The 15,585-nt window shown below is 47.4% G+C and overlaps 1 protein-coding gene across 2 annotated transcripts in view; it reads right to left on the bottom strand.

The window, feature by feature from the left end:
• The window catches only part of PTK6 (protein tyrosine kinase 6), a 736,207-nt gene that overhangs the window by 683,138 nt on the left and 37,484 nt on the right, over nucleotides 1-15,585 (bottom strand). The gene's annotated exons all lie outside the window — the stretch shown is intronic.

Here is a 15,585-nt window from a genome sequence, read left to right as displayed (position 1 = left end):
TTTAAAATGCATCTCTGGGTTATTTGTGGGGCATAGGAATTCGTTCTCCCCCCCCCTCCCCAAATATAGTTCAGCCCACCACATGGTCTGAGGGGGACCGGCCCCCTTCTGAAAAAGTTTGCTGATGCCTGTACTACAGTCTTCCACTAGACAAGCAAGAGGTTATCCCAAGAATTCTGGGGTCCATTCCAACCAGGAAGAAACACCTACCGAGGTGCAAACCAGAACCAGAAGGGTGAGGCCTGGGGAGATTTCTGAGGGCCAGACAAGAAGGCTTGGAGGGCCACTTTCAGCTCCCTGCCGCAAGCCTGATTTTCCCACGCCTCTGTTCCATTAGGATTCTGTTCGGCACCTCTCATTCATTGCACATGTAGATTGTGGTGATCCAGGTGATCCACTAGAGTAAGGTTGTCAGACGTCCCCATTTCCCGGGAACAGTCCCCGGATTTACAAACCAGTCCCCTGACAAAATCCACTGAATTCGACTGAAGTTGAAAATTGTTCCGGGATTCATTGAAAAAATCTGGGAGCTTTAGAGAGAGCCTAAGAGAGGCAGATGGATGGATGTACCCTGGAGAAAAAGTGAAGCAGCAGCTGCTCCCGTTGCAAATTTGGAGCATTCCAAAACCACAGGGAAAAGAGGCAGCATCCATTCTGGTGTGTTTACAGCTGCCGTGTGCGTTGCCATCTGCAACAGGCCTCTGCCTTGTTTCTGTGCTTTCAAGTCTTGCATCGCTTTTCCTGCATAAGCCCTTTTAGAAAGACGGCCATTGTTTTGACTTTTCGGAAACATCCGCCCCTCAAAGATCCAGCCCAGCCGCTCCCACCCTGCTACCACATTTGCACATTAACGGGGCCGGGGATATGCTCTGTGGTTTAACGGCTAAAATACCGGTGATACAACTAGCTCTTTCGCAGGAGTATCGGTTGTCAAAAGTACTTCTTTGCCAGAGAAAAAGCAGTAATTTGCTACAGTGAAAATCAGGACACGGAACTACTTGGGCTCGCTTGACAGGTACGAGCTAAAGTTACCCATAGGAACACTGGAAGCTGCCTTATGCAGAATCAGGCCCTTGGTCCATCCTGCCCAGCTCTCACTCAGCCATCTAATCACCACATAGATAAGACTCAGACAGCACCCAGAGTCAGGCAGGAGCGGAAGAAGTGAAGAGCAGTCTCTGCCCCCTCCTTTCTGAAAACATCATTTCAGGAGATTCTCGCAATGGGAGGGAGTGAAAATATCAACATTGCCCCCATAGAAAGGCAGATGAGGAGGTCTTGCCAGCATCATTCTGTCACCTGCAAGAGAAAAACAGGTAAGCAGGACGCCAGGAGTGCCAGCTTCTCTCACAGGTGAAGCAGGGCATCTCTTAACTACAGGTGGGCCTTTGAGAAAGCCTTACCTGCTGAATGCATTTGGACCTTTGCGCCCATTTCATATGTTACTTGTGCAAAAATACATCTCCCCTCCTCTGGACCCTTGGCCCCAACAGTCCCACCCCCCCCCCAAAAAAAAGATGGAAAGAACCCAGAGATTAGTTTGAAAACCAATTGAATGAGACCAAACGGAGGAAAACCACCATCCTCCTTACCCAGGGGCCTCTCTCTGGTGTCCAGCGGAGCCCGAGGTCTGCACTGACTACAAGTCTTCAATGATGATGCCATCTGGATGGAAGAGAATGAAAATGAGAGTCAGTCTGGTCGCTGCCCTCCCAGGCCAGGTCGGAAAGGCTTGCCAGGCAGGGGAGCACATCCTGCAGGACTCCCAGCAGGAAAACCTGGGAGGCAAGGACCTTAAAGCAAACAAGGGACAAGGGAGTTCGCTGTTTCCAAGGCGTGGGGCTTACATTCTTTGGGTCTCCGCTGGAAGCATGTCAGGTGTGGCTGAATTACTGTCATCTGCAAAGAAAAATCCGGGTCAGGTGATACTATGAACTCCACCCTGAATGGGTGCAATGAGAGCACAGAAGCAGCCCCAAGCCAAGAACCGTGGGCTTCTCTCTGCCTTGGGCCCAATCCCTTGTCCCAGAGGACCTCCCTGGGCCCTGCAACCTCCTGGGCAGAGGTGGAAGGGCAGCTGCAGCAGGAAAGGGGGCAGGAAAAGCCTCTGGCCTCATCCTGGCCCCCAGGGACACACAGCGCATCATCTGTGTTAAAAGTCGCTGGGGGGGGTGTGTGTCGACATGCAGAGGGCCAGGAGGCCAGCTGGCTAGCCCCAGCTGGGCCCTCTCATTCTAGCAGTCCCACTGCGAAGACCCATAGGCCTCTGCTCCGACGTAAATCAGCGACCCGGGCTTCACAGCCAGGGCACACTATCAGCAGATCGGACTGCACACACAGAATAGGCTTGAGGCTTGTGAAAGCATACTACAACTACAGATTTATTAATCATAAATCAGGACAAAGAAACATGTCGTCTCTCTCAGCATCTTATCAGAGAGAACGGGGAAAACAAAAGCTATACACAACGGAAGTTCCCAGCAAGCTGTGCTGGAATGTAAACAGACATGTGACACGCAACAGTTCCACACGTCTGCTCCTTAAGGGGGAATAGAAATCTCAACAGGGTGTGCTCTTGGGCGGATGGAAGCAACCGCAGAAATGAAGAGAAGAAGGCGAGGTACTTACGCTGAGTTGGGGGAATCTCCGCGCCACAGCCAACAGCAGAGAAATGCTGCTGGCTGCTAGCTGCTGAGCCTCCCCAGTTTCGCCAAGGGCGTATCCTTAGAGGTCCTGCGGGAGCAAAGAGCATCTCAGTTGGGGCCAAAGCAGCAGAGCAGGCTCAAGGGCCTCAGCCCCAAGCAAGTTGGGAGGAGCACACAAGGGCCATCGGGACACTTACACTGAGCAGCTGGAGGAGGGTGCCAGGATTGGGGGCTTCCATCAGGAGACTCCCCAGCAGGAGCCGGAAGTGCCGCTTCAGTTCCTGTGGGGAAAGAGAGAAAAGAAGTTGAGTGCTGGGCAGATGCAGCGCCAGGGTGAAAATATCCACCCAGCGTCCCCAAATTACCACGGATAGTGTTGGGGTGGCCGTAGCTGCGCACTGCCAGCCATCGGGGGGGGGGTGGCAACTCTCCCCCATGCCGCTGCGGGAGAACGACCCCCGCAGAGGCTTGGGAGGGAAGCTGCATGCCCGTCTGCCAGCCTTATTGTTGGCGGGGCGCAGCTAGCGGGCGTGCAGGGAAAGGGGAGGCCGCTGGCAAAGCCGTGCAGCTCCCCACTTGCAGGTTAAATCCTGCAGGGCCCTGGTCTCATGGGACAGAGCATTCCACCAGATCGGAGCCATCACTGAAAACGCCCTGGCCCTGGTGGAGGATAGTCTGACTTCCTTAGCACCTGGGACCTCTAAACTATGGTTATTCATGGACCTTAAGGTCCTCTGCGGGGCATACCAGGAAAGGCGGTCCTGTAAATGGGAGGGTCCTAAGCCACAAAGGGCTTTAAAGGTCAAGACCAGCACCTTGAACCTGACCCTATACTCCACTGGGAGCCAGTGCAACTGGTAAAGCACTGGGTGAATATACAACAATGCCAGTACAAAAGTTTTGAATGTGAGAGGAAGCAGAATTCATCCCTCTGCAAGAAAGCCATAGGCCAAGGGGACACCCCCCCCCCCGGTGGACTTGATGACTCTTAGGGTCCCTCTCAGGGCCTCCAGAACAGATCCTGTTCTTCTCCAGAGGTACCACTGTACAGAAGTCCATATAAACCATGTATCTGAAATAGTACAGGAGAACCATCCCGAAGCCATTCTGATTCTCCCAATGACCTCAAATATTCCTCTGCAGTAAGGGAGGCAAAATGTGTCCCATTTTAGATTGTTCTCAAATTATTTTCTGTTATTTTTGTAACTGCTTTTTTGTTGTTGTTGTTGTTGTTATGTTGTGTGCATTTGTTTTATTTATATTTGTTAATTTTACATGCCTCCCTTCATTTGAATATCACGGGGCGGTTTGCAATATAAAAACACAAAAACGCAAAAATATATAACATTGCCTTGGTGCCAGGGCCGGCACATCCATGAAGCAAGGTGAGGTTACTGCCTCAGGCAGCAGAATCCACAAGGACAGAAAATCCCAAAGTCGATATTTCCCCCCGCACTGTTCCTGATGTAGCTCCTCAACCACCCCTTCTTCCCTGACTGGGGGGCATTTTGTACCAAATGTCTTGGGCCAGCCCTGCTTGGGGCGCAGGTAGAAGGCAATTCATACATTATTGCTATAGAATTGATCATGATGACATTGAAGACTGCACTTGTAGAATAATAATCTTTCTCTGCGGTTTGATTCGGGCCTTGGATGTTTGTACCGGTAACTAGAAATGCTCCTTCAACGTGCCCCGTCCTGTGTGCATGAGCTTTTTACCCTTCACATGGTTAACTCTCGGCCATGGGGAGATTTCACAACTTGGAAGTTGCATCAGAACAGGAAATGACTCTCCATTATCCCTGCAGGAGAGTGCAATCGGATCCAAGACCCAAGTTTTCCGTGAGGACGACCAAAAATAACATCAATTCACTGGGCTGTAATAAGCTTCAGATGTCACTGCAATTGGGTTGTGTTTTTAAAAAATATATTCCAGCCAGAAGTTTAAATATTGCATCCTTAGTCATTTCTGAGCCAAGCGAAACTCTTGGCAGTCAAAGCAGCAACGAGTCCAGGCAGCTGGCTCGAATCATAAATAGTGATTTAGAGAGGAGAGTGTGAGTCGGGTTTTTCCTACAATCTCGTCCTTCAGCTCAAGTTACTGGGAACAGAATCAGGTTTGTCAACTAGGATTCCAGATTCCATTATCTGTGATACGGAAGGGGGGGGGGGCATGTCTTCTTCACCTCCTTCTTCGCTACAATATATCCATTTATTTCCAATTGTCAATGTCAAAAGGGACTAAAATCTATAAAATTCATAGAAAATCAACGTGCCAATTTGCTCAATTTCTCTAGGATTCCATGACACCTTCCCTGTCCTCCATAATCCCTCAAGCAAGGTGTCAAGACCCTAATCCTGTCAAATCACTCTGCCAAGCCTTTCCTCTGGGCAAGGCCAGGTGGCAGACTATGCATACATGGACCATTGTCTTCTCATCACCGGTACTCAGGATGTGCTTATCTGCGCATATCTCCAGCTCTGCATATTCCCCCCTCCCTCCTCCATATGTTAATCCTGTGTAACCCAACCTCTTCTTAATGTATTCATGATGTAATCTGTGTAACCCAACCTCTTCTTAATGTATTCATGATGTAACTGGGATGTATTTTGCACTGTATTCTGGGACATGGAGGGAAGTTTCAAAAGTTCATGTCACCCCTTTCTCATAGAATCATAGAATCATAGAATCATAGAGTTGGAAGAGACCACAAGGGTCATCGAGTCCAACCCCCTGCCAAGCAGGAAACACCATCAGAGCACTCCTGACATATGGTTGTCAAGCCTCTGCTTAAAGACCTCCAAAGAAGGAGACTCGCTGTTCAATCTTGCCTTGAACCTGTTGCGCAATAAACTTGGATCTTCTGCAGTTTGCTTCTGTCTCCGGCTGAGCTCATTTTCCTCCGCAGGGACCCGCGGACTTAGTCCGACGAGCTGGGTGGCAGAGCAGCCTCGCACCCAGATTTTACCGTAACAGCTGGAAGGGACTAATCCGTGCTGTTTCGGGATGCAAACACATAGGAATCGCTTCCCATTATATTTTTCAGTGTACACCGAAGATGTTTCAAATCACGCTATAAGTGAGTGTTGAAGGATACTTAGGGTGACCTTAAGGACTCTAGTTCAGATGGAGATTTGCTTCCTTTCAGCCTGGCCCCATTCATCTGTTAATTGGAGAGTAGTTAAAGGTGCTAGAAATTATAGCACTGGGGGGGACGACTACTGCAGTCCCCAGGTTTCTCTGGGAAGCCATGTGTTTTAAATGTATGGAATGGGTGTGACCTAGCTTGGTATAAAGAAAAGCTAAAACAAAGGAGGTAAAAATAAACCCAACCTCACTGTGAGAGGAAACTGCATAAAGTTGAAGAGAGTGAGAGGAAACTGCATAAAGTTGAAATTTTATATTTCAGAAATCTTTTTTGTTTGTTTGTTTATAGAAAAGTTTGAATAGTTTTTAAATGTCCCTTTATTGTCACTAGGGACGCGGGTGGCGCTATGGGTTAAACCACAGAGCCTAGGATTTGCCGATCAGAAGGTCGGCGGTTCAAATCCCCGCGACGGGGTGAGCTCCCATTGCTCGGTCCCTGCTACTGACAACCTAGCAGTTCAAAAGCACATCAAAGTGCAAGTAGATAAATAGGTACCGCTCCGGCGGGAAGGTAAACGGTGTTTCCGTGCGCTGCTCTGGTTCACCAGAAGCGGCTTAGTCATGCTGGCCACATGACCCGGAAGCTGTACGCCGGCTCCCTTGGCCAATAAAGTGAGATGAGCGCCGCAACCCCAGAGTCGTCCACGACTGGACCTAATGGTCAGGGGTCCCTTTATCATTACCTTATTGTCACTAAAATCAAACCAGGATTTCAATTTGAACGTATTTGTCCTCCAAAGTAAAGTCTTCTACTTCTTCTTTGGTGATCCCTCGTAGCCAAGTAAGATTGTCTTCCATAAACATGGTTTTAACAATGAGTCTGTAAGTGACTGTGGAGGCCAATTCTGGATCCACACGTCCTTCCACAGTGGGGACATAGGCTTCCGGGTGGGAGCTGATCACTGTGAGAGTTTGCCAAGTGTGCCTTCCTCTTAGCATGTTTCTCCCTTGCGTCCTGAATTTGAGCGTCTTCAGAGCCCATGATACCTTTGGTAAAGGCTGTTCTCCAATTGGAGCACTCGCAGGCCAGTGTTACCCAGTTATCAGTGTTTATACTACTTTTTTTTTTTTTTTAATTTGCCTTGAGAGAGTCTTTAAACCTCTTTTGTTGACCATGATACGGAGGGGGGGGGGCATGTCTTCTTCACCTCCTTCTTCGCTACAATATATCCATTTATTTCCAATTGTCAATGTCAAAAGGGACTAATATCTATAAAATTCATAGAAAATCAATGTGCCAATTTGCTCAATTTCTCTAGGACTCCATGACACCTCCCCTGTCCTCCATAATCCCTCAAGCAAGGTGTCAAGACCCTAATCCTGTCAAATCACTCTGCCAAGCCTTTCCTCTGGGCAAGGCCAGGTGGCAGACTATGCATACATGGACCATTGTCTTCTCATCACCGGTACTCAGGATGTGCTTATCTGCGCATATCTCCAGCTCTGCATATTCCCCCCTCCCTCCTCCATATGTAATCTGTGTAACCCAACCTCTTCTTAATGTATTCATGATGTAATCTGTGTAACCCAACCTCTTCTTAATGTATTCATGATGTAACTGGGATGTATTTTGCACTGTATTCTGGGACATGGAGGGAAGTTTCAAAAGTTCATGTCACCCCTTTCTCGCGGTTCAATCTCGCCTTGAACCTGTTGCGCAATAAACTTGGATCTTCTGCAGTTTGCTCCTGTCTCCGGCTGAGCTCATTTTCCTCCGCAGGGACCCGCGGACTTAGTCCGACGAGCTGGGTGGCAGAGCAGCCTCGCACCCAGATTTTACCGTAGCAACCACCAGCATTACACTTTCCGTTCGGAATAGAGAAGTAGAGGGACTACAATAAGCCAGAAGATCAGGAAAGAAGACACAACCATCAAGAGAAAATATATTCTGAACAAAGTCAAGAGGCTGGCCTTTGGGAAGAGTAGCGGGTCCTGCAATTATAGGGCTGGTCTTGTTTGAACAGCACAGGGTGCCTTAGGCATTAAGACACAGTGGTACCTCGGGTTAAGTACTTAATTCGTTCTGGAGGTCCGTTCTTAACCTGAAACTGCTCTTAACCTGAAGCTCCACTTTAGCTAATGGGGCCTCCTGCTGCCGCTGCGCCACCGCCGCATGATTTCTGTTCTCATCCTGAAGCAAAGTTCTTAACCCGAGGTACTATTTCTGGGTTAGCGGAGTCTGTAACCTGAAGCGTCTGTAACCTGAAGCGTATGTAACCCGAGGTACCACTGTACCAGCAGGATGTTGGTACCAACCATCCAACCTTGGTTTAAACCCTTCGTGCATTTTTGTAACCTCGCTCACTAATCTTCAGGACAACAGCAGTTTGGATAGGGAAGGGCAGGCAAACAAGGCTTGATAAGGCCCAAGGGAATGTTACACAAGCTCAGAGCACATAGGCAGGTCCACCTTGAAAAGCAGGGGAGATGAGTGTCAATAAAAGAGCCACGACTGGGTCAAGGAAAATAGTAAGACCTATCAGTAGAGTTGATCACTGCAGATGGTGACAGCAGCCACGAAATTAAGAGACGCCTGCTTCTTGGGAGGAAAGCAATGACAAACCTAGACAGCATTTTAAAAAGAAGAGACATCACCTTGCCAACAAAGGTCCGTATAGTAAAAGCTATGGTTTTCCCAGTAGTGATGTATGGAAGTGAGAGCTGGACCATAAAGAAGGCTGATCGCCGAAGAATGGATGCTTTTGAATTCTGGTTCTGGAGGAGACTCTTGAGAGTCCCATGGACTGCAAGAAGATCAAACGCATCTATTCTTAAGGAAATCAGCCCTGAGTGTTCACTGGAAGGACAGATCGTGAAGCTGAGGCTCCAATACTTTGGCCACCTCATGAGAAGAGAAGACTCCCTGGAAAAGACCCTGATGCTGGGAAAGATGGAGGGCACAAGGAGAAGGGGACGACAGAGGACGAGATGGTTGGACAGTGTTCTCCAAGCTACCGGCATGAGTTTGACCAAACTGCGGGTGGCAGTGGAAGACAGGAGTGCCTGGCGTGCTCTGGTCCATGGGGTCACGAAGAGTCGGACATGACTGAACGACTAAACAACAAACAACAACATCAGTAGAGTTTAGGGTTGGGTTCCATGGGCAAAATTGTGTGTGTGTTGGCAGATTTCTCCATGCTCAGATCCCAGGATGAATTCCACCATCACGTAATAGTTAAAACACAGGGCTTTCCCCCAAAGAACTCCTTGGTGCAGGAGCTTGGAAATGGAGCTCAGCTGGGTGCACAAACTACAGTTCTTAGGATTCTTTGGGGGAGGCTATGACTGGTAAATTGATAGGGTTTTCTACCTTACAAGGCACTTAGAATTGCAGAGTTCAAAGGGGTCATCATTCTAGTCCAACCCTCTGCAATGCAGGAATCCTTGCTAAGGAACTTGTTTTGTGTGAGGGACGTTGGATCAGGTGAGCCTGCAGGCTAATGTGGTACAGTCCAGACCTCAGTGAATACTAGTTTGCAACTCTGATGGAGATTTGCCCTGGCACATTTCTTAGCTACTGTGAAGGAACATCTCCATCCCCATCGTTCTACCCGGACTCTGAGGTCCAGCTCTGAGGGCCTTCTGGTGGTTCCCTCCCTGAGAGAAGTGAGGTGACAGGGAATCAGGCAGAGGGCCTTCTTGGTGGTGGTGCCCACTCTGTGGAACCCCCTCCCATCATATGTCAAGGAAATAAACAACTATCTGACTTTTAGAAGACATCTGAGGAAGGCAGCCCTTTTTAGGGAAGTTTTTAATGTTTGATGTTTTCCTGTGTTTGATGTTTCAATTCATTGGAAGCTGCTCAGAATAGTTGGGGCAACCCAGGACTCAGCTACATTAGTAAAGAAAAAGCGTTTTAAATGCACAATAACACCAGGGACTCAGCTATATAGCTTCAAATAAAATATTTTAAGAGTGTTTTAAGTGCAATATACAATGTGGCACTAGATGGCGATGGTGAGAGTAATGGAAAATTCAATGTATTTTTAAAAATGCTTTTAAAAAAGCATTTTTAGAACGTTTTTTATATCTGTGTAGATTCCACTCTGATGGCTTTGTGGAGTTCCGACTTTCGGCAACGTGTTTTCCTGAAACGTTTTTTAAAAAGATGTATTTAGATCCAGCCCCAGTCAGATGGGTGGAGTACAAATTAATATATATATATATATATATATGCAGGTTTTGGTGTCCTCGGGTGTCTTCCCGTGTAAAAGTTGGGGTGTCTAGGCGACGTTTCGACGAGGTCTCACTCGTCATCTTCAGGCTGGTGCTTTCGGCTTCTTGTTACTGGAACAGAGCAGGATCTCAGTGTTTGAGTTCCTATAAATACTGTTGAGGAGGTGTGGTGTATAGCCTCCAATGTTCTGGGCAGAGAGGAGGTTCCCAGGCTAGTGTGCCTTTTCTTCTTTTGTTCACACTAGCCTGGGCACACTAGCCTGGGAACCTCCTCTCTGCCCAGAACATTGGAGGCTATACACCACACCTCCTCAACAGTATTTATAGGAACTCAAACACTGAGATCCTGCTCTGTTCCAGTAACAAGAAGCCGAAAGCACCAGCCTGAAGATGACGAGTGAGACCTCGTCGAAACGTCGCCTAGACACCCCAACTTTTACACGGGAAGACACCCGAGGACACCAAAACCTGCATTCCTGTACCCGTGAAAATCTACGAAAGCAAATATATATATATATATATATATATATATATCTTAGGCAGACACCACTGGACGATGGAGGGTGTCTTCAATTCTTGGAATGAGCAGAACCACAATCTGTACCCAATCATAGTGGGTTAAGCATAACTCGGAGCAGTCTCTAGGGGAAACTGACACATCAACAGCCTTGGTGTTTGTTTTTAAAGAACAAAGCACTCCAAACCATTATTTACCAAAGCTGTAACTCCCATCAGCAGTTTCCAAGGTGCTATCAAGTATTTGTTTGATGTGTTGCGTAACTGAATTTTACCCAAGCTGACTTGGCTGCCTCCCGTCCACTTAGACATTTTCGAACTATTTTTGCAAACAGGTTGCTCAAAGGGAGAACCATCTCCTGTTAACTGCATAGCATTGGTCTTGTTTTAGCTGCAGGGCATTGGATGACGTGCCTTCAGTGTGTCGCTATTTTGTGCGAGGAATTCAAGCGGGTACCAGGAAATTTAGGTTGGCGTGGCTGACGTGGGTGAAAGCACTCTGTCACCCTAGCAGAAGAAATCCACTTTTTAAAAAATGGCAACACTCTTCCTGGGCCATGACCTTCAACAGGAACTCTTGAATCCCTTCTGAAGTGTGTGATAGGAATTTTATGGTCTTAGATATATGGTAAGGTTCATAAGTGTACCAACCAAGCACGTACATAGATCAGCGCAGGAAGACCAACCTGGAACCATTTTGATTCGTAAACTGAGCCAATGTTTTCTCTGCAAGGTCAAAGTGGGAAACCTCCCATTGTCTCTTTCCTCACAAATCCTGTCTTAAGGGCACATTTAAGATATGAATAGGGTGTGAGCCTGTGACCTGGCCCAGGAACTAAGTATTTATCATTACAAAAGACTGGCCAGGCTCCCCAGGCAATCCAATCAAGTAACCTGCCAGACAGGAGATAAACAAGGACAGGAGAAAAACAACATTCAAATTTCTGTTTAGACCGCCTTTTCTATGATGTAGGTATGATGTTTCTAGGGGTGGTCTTGATCTACAGGGTGGCAATTTCAAAAGTCTTTATAAGGCCTTGCACACCATTTTTCTAGGTCCTCCTCCTCTCTTGCGGGTGAGGGGAACACCCTGTTGCAACAGATCAATAAAGATCAAGCTTACTCGCTGCTTTGCTTCTCAATATTCTCTGGTTGGCCTCTGTTATTCTCTCCTACCAATAGGGAACCTATGTAAGGAGTCTATATGGGCTCTTTGATACCCCATAAAGGAAAAGGGCAATTTTTGTTTACAACAAGTGGCACCAGCCCAGACACAATACAATGAGACCTGGGTGCGAGTGTGCTACCTTTAACCAGTTGCATACTGGTTAAGATGTACTGAACGTTCCTTATCGCCTGTTTCCCCAACACTGAGCAGGGAACTCTGTGGTTTCTCTCTCCCGGCCTGAACCTAAACTGAAGTTATTTTTAGTTCTAATGTTTTCGCAAGCGCCGTCAGGAGCCAAGAACAGGGAAACGCAGAGCTCGAGAGAACTTCTCCAAAGTTCATAAAAACAAGTGGGAGGGAAGAGGAATCTGGTTTTCGTCGCTGTCTGCCCAGACCGAGAAGTTGCTCCTGCCAAATTCATACTTTCCGCCACATCTGAGGTTATGAATACGCCACAGTGGGGGAAAGCTGCACCGGTTGAATATCTGCCCGGTTACCATGCCACTGTTAAAAGGCATAGGGAAGGAAAGGAGGGGTAAACTGATACAACAGACCACATAAAAAGGGCGATAGCAGGAATTTTTAGGGGGAAAGCTTTCAAGAGTCTTCTTTAATAATAATAAAAACAATATTAAAAAGTTAGATATTTGATGCAGTTTGAAAAACTGGAAACTTTCCAAAATATCCAAAAACTGTCCAATAAGTTGTATGGCCCGTGCCTCTGCCTCTTAACTCCTTGAACTATTGTTCTGGCCGGCAGTGATGGAGACTGTGGCCCAAAACATCTGGAGGGCATCAAACTGGCATTTAAACCCTGTTGGCATCCAGCATGCCAGTTCACCAGGTACCTCAGTCATTTTCAGAGACTTCCATGCCATCGGTGCAAAACATTATCAGTAACTAACTAAGACCTAGGAGCAGATCAGTCCTGCCCACTGCTCCCCAAATCCCCAAGGGAACTTGTGCGAATCATCTTTTAAAAGCAACCTTTTAAAAATATTTTGCGACAAGAGCCAGCTTGTGCCAGCAGTCTACATCAGCTGTGTTGTTCTTGATACCTTGAGGACTTTTCTATTCTTACCTAAGGATTGTGTTATACAGGAACTTATAACAAGAAGCAGTAAGACCTAGCCACGCGACGGTCACCTCCAGACTGGATTATTGTAACTCACTCTACGTGGGGCTGCCCTTGAGACTGACCCAGAAACTCCAGCGGGTGCAGAATGCTGTAGCGAGACTCCTTATGGGGTCCTCGCCACAGGATCACATTCACCTGGTGCTATACCAACTGCACTGGCTCCCGGTGGAGTACAGGATCAGGTTTAAGTTGCTGGTTTTAACCTTTAAAGCCCTAATTGGCCTAGGACCCTTGTACCTATGGGACCGCCTCTCCTGGTATGCCCCATGGAGAACCTTACGGTCTGCAAAGAAGAACATCTTGGAGATCCCAGGCCACAGGGAGGTTAGGCTGGCCTCAACCAGAGCCAGGGCTTTTTTAGCTGTGGCCCCGATCTGGTGGAACGCTCTGTCACAAGAGACTAGGGCCCTGCGGGACTTGACATCTTTCTGCAGGGCCTGCAAGACGGAGCTGTTCCACCAGGCCTTTGGCCAAGGCACAGTCTGACCCCCTCTTTTGGTAATCCCCATAGAACTCTAGCCCAATGGTTGCCATTAATTTGATTCTGAATTGATTTTAGAATGAATTGATTTTAGAATGTATTTTAATTAACTGATTGCGATTTTATGTAAACTGTGTTACTTTTACTGTTGTTAGCCGCTCTGAGAGCGGCTTCGACTGGGGAGGGTGGGATATATATAAAATATTATTATTATTATTATTATGACAACTGTATTTGCGTAGCAAGGTATTGAACTTGTTTTGATTTTGATTTAGCCGAGATTCCTGTATTGGAGGGCGTTATACTAGAGGACCCTTCGAACTCTTACGATTATGTGAACAAGTTTTGGTCACTGATAAGTGATGGAGTTTCAGGCTGTGGCTCATTCACCTTGGTTGCTACGGCAGCAGGGGAGGCTGCCATAGCGATTGTTATGAAAACTGTCCCTCCCCGTGAGCCTCCGAGGACAGTGTCGCCTGAAATGAACTCTTGGCTTGGCTGACAGACAATGCAATTACGCAAGCTGAAATTTGCCCTTAAAACGCCTCTTTGAAAATGGATCTCTCGTTCCTTTTCTTTTTGCCCCGCAGCTCTTATTTGCTGCTGAATCAAGGCAAAAGCAAAGCAGATCCCCAAAATATTGTTGTTCCTGGATAAGCTTGTGCCACATGAAATAATAATAATAATAATAATAATAATAATAATAATAATATCTTATTTATACCCCCGCCAGAGCCGGGCTCAGGGCAGCTAACACCAATAAAAACACAGTAAAAATATAATAGGGGAAAAAGAAGGGGGGGAAACCCCAATTTAAAATACAGGTTAAAGTGCAATTTAAAATGCAGCCTCATTTTAAAAGTAGCTGATAAATCAAGACCCTAAGGGGAAAGAAACATAAGGGTCAGACTGAGTCCAAACCAAAGGCCAGGCAGAACAGCTCTGTCTTGCAGGCCCTGCAGAAAGATGTCAAGTTCTGCAGGGCCCTAGTCTCTTGTGACAGAGCGTTCCACCAAGTCGGGGCCAGTGCTGAAAAGGCCCCGGCCCTAGTTGAGACCAACCTAACCACCTCCAAAATGTTGTCATTTGTGGACCTTATGGTCCTCTGCGGGGCACACCAGGAGAGGCAGTCCCATAGGTACGTGGGTCCTAGGCCGCATAGGGCTTGAAAGGTCAAAACCAGCACCTTAAACCTGACCCTGTACTCCACCGGGAGCCACTGTAGCTGGTAAAGCACTGGATGAATGTGATCCCACGGCAAGGACCCCGTGAGGAGCCTCACTGCGGCATTCTGCACCCGCTGGAGTTCCTGGGTCAGCTTCAAGGGCAGCCTCGCATAGAGCGAGTTACAATCAGCAAGCCTGGAGGTGACCGTCGCACGGATCACTGTGGCCCGTTTCTATTATTATTATTATTATTATTATTATTATTATTACTCCTGTTCATTCTTTTGTAAAGCACTTTGAGGGTGTGAGTTTTTAAAAAAACACTATCAAGTGGTGTATACAAATTTTAGGAAATAAATAAATTTACAGCATCACTGCATTTTTAAATAAATAAATAAATAAATAAATAAATAAATAAATAAAACTATTGAAAACTAAATTCTCTAACTGATCACCCATCCCATCACTGGATTTAGACTCTTGTCTTCCACGTGGCCGTGCCCCCTCCCCACTTTAGATGATGACGATGAGGATTTATTTTATTTCCTACCTACCCTTCTTCACCCTAAGGTGAAGGGTTGGGCTGCAATAATTGGAATGTCGGTATTGAAAGTGGCGTGAAAGAAGCTAGAATCACAGGAACAGGGAGAGCCCTGGAAATGTGCCTCTCCTGCACCCTGGGTATCCCTTCCAACTCTACAATTCTATGATTCTATGTGTCATTCCAGAGGGCTGGAGGTGTGGCAACACTAAAAGCCTGTTTTTCTAAAACCTAAGCCATCCTCTTAGCAGTGCCCCATTTGAGGAATGGAATTGCGTGGCTCTATGGTCTAAACCATGGGGCGCGTGTGGCGCTGTGGGTAAAAGCCTCAGCGCCTAGGGCTTGCCGATCGAAAGGTCGGCGGTTTGAATCCCCACAGCGGGGTGTGCTCCCGTTGTTCGGTCCCAGCCCCTGCCAACCTAGCAGTTTGAAAGCACTCCCGGGTGCAAGTAGCTAAATAGGGACCGCTTACTAGCGGGAAGGTAAACGGTGTTTCCGTGTGTGGCTCTGGCTCGCCAGAGCAGCGATGTCACGCTGGCCACGTGACCCGGAAGTGTCTTCGGACAGTGCTGGCCCTTGGCCTCTTTGAGTGAGATGGGCGCACAA

Source organism: Podarcis tiliguerta, assembly GCF_965153285.1.
Source record: "Podarcis tiliguerta genome assembly, chromosome: 6".
Lineage (NCBI taxonomy): Eukaryota > Metazoa > Chordata > Lepidosauria > Squamata > Lacertidae > Podarcis > Podarcis tiliguerta.
This window is presented reverse-complemented; position numbering and strand designations above follow the sequence as displayed.